The sequence below is a fragment of the Octopus bimaculoides genome, chromosome 28, assembly GCF_001194135.2.
Source record: "Octopus bimaculoides isolate UCB-OBI-ISO-001 chromosome 28, ASM119413v2, whole genome shotgun sequence".
Classification (NCBI taxonomy): Eukaryota; Metazoa; Mollusca; class Cephalopoda; order Octopoda; family Octopodidae; genus Octopus; species Octopus bimaculoides.
Window position 1 is genome coordinate 1,585,074 of NC_069008.1, and position 1,062 is coordinate 1,586,135.

Here is a 1,062-nt window from a genome sequence, read left to right on the forward strand (position 1 = left end):
CTAGCTAGTCGTGAGTAGAAAACACAAATTTAATATAAAAACATATTTCCTGAAATTGCAAATTATTTAAAATATAAAAATATAATTTTCCACAGAGAGAATTTATCAAAATAGAAAACAAATGAAGTTTGAAGTTTAAAAATAATAGGATCGACCACTCACGACTAGATAGCGCGGACGCGCGAACTTTCGAGTAATAGATAGATAGATAGATAGATAGATAGAGAGACAGACAGACAGACATATAGCTCGCTCCGGCCAGTCATGGTATTAGCTGTCAGTCGCCAAAGAATCGACAGGCATGCAGGCAGACAGACAGATACTTCACTAGCAGGCAGCACTTTCACTTCTGACAGCTAATAGCATGATAGTGCCAAAGAAGTATATAAAACATGTTGGTTAACAAATTTCGTTGAACGAGTACCATCCGCTTTATGGCATCTACCCAAGCCGTGTACGATCTTTTCGGATCGCGCTGTTCTGTTATACATACACACACACATACCCGCATATACGTACACACATACATACATACAGGCGTATAAAACAAATGTCACTTCTACGCATGCGCCATAAGAGAACGGACTCCAATTCCGTTCTTTTTTTGTCTCATGTCTGATATTTCTCATATCTCTGATGCGGTTGTATCCATATTCTCCTTTATAAGACATTTCTGTAAGTATTCAATAGCAAAACTATTATATCCGTTAATATTGTCTGTTTCCGTCGGCATTAACTGACTCCTCCCCCACCACCATCGCCTCGACGAAACACACTCTTTGATGTTGTCTTTCAGTCATCGATATCGATTCTGTTTTCTATCATTTTCTCAAATCTCTTTTACTTGTTTCAGTCATTTGACTGCGGCCATGCTGGAGCACCGCCTTTAGTCGAGAAAATCGACCCCAGGACTTATTCTTTGGAAGCCTAGTACTTATTCTGGTGGAGATGGAGTATATGTAATCTGGGTATACCCCACCCCTTTTAAATTTTGTTTTTTTTACGGAATCCCACGTTTTAGGCTATGGAGATTCCGATTCTGAAAAAAGATTTTCAAAAATC

General features: G+C 38.7%; 2 protein-coding genes across 3 annotated transcripts in view; one reads left to right on the forward strand and one right to left on the reverse strand.

Moving 5' to 3' along the window:
* Window positions 1-1,062, reverse strand: part of LOC106870586 (acyl-protein thioesterase 1) — a 304,640-nt gene that overhangs the window by 121,700 nt on the left and 181,878 nt on the right. The gene's annotated exons all lie outside the window — the stretch shown is intronic.
* Window positions 56-1,062, forward strand: part of LOC128251087 (zinc finger protein 239-like) — a 5,273-nt gene continuing 4,266 nt past the window's right edge. For both annotated transcript variants that reach the window (XM_052977458.1, XM_052977457.1), the window contains exon 1: window positions 56-675. The gene's annotated coding sequence lies outside the window, so the exon portion shown is untranslated. The remainder of the gene's footprint in view (window positions 676-1,062) is intronic.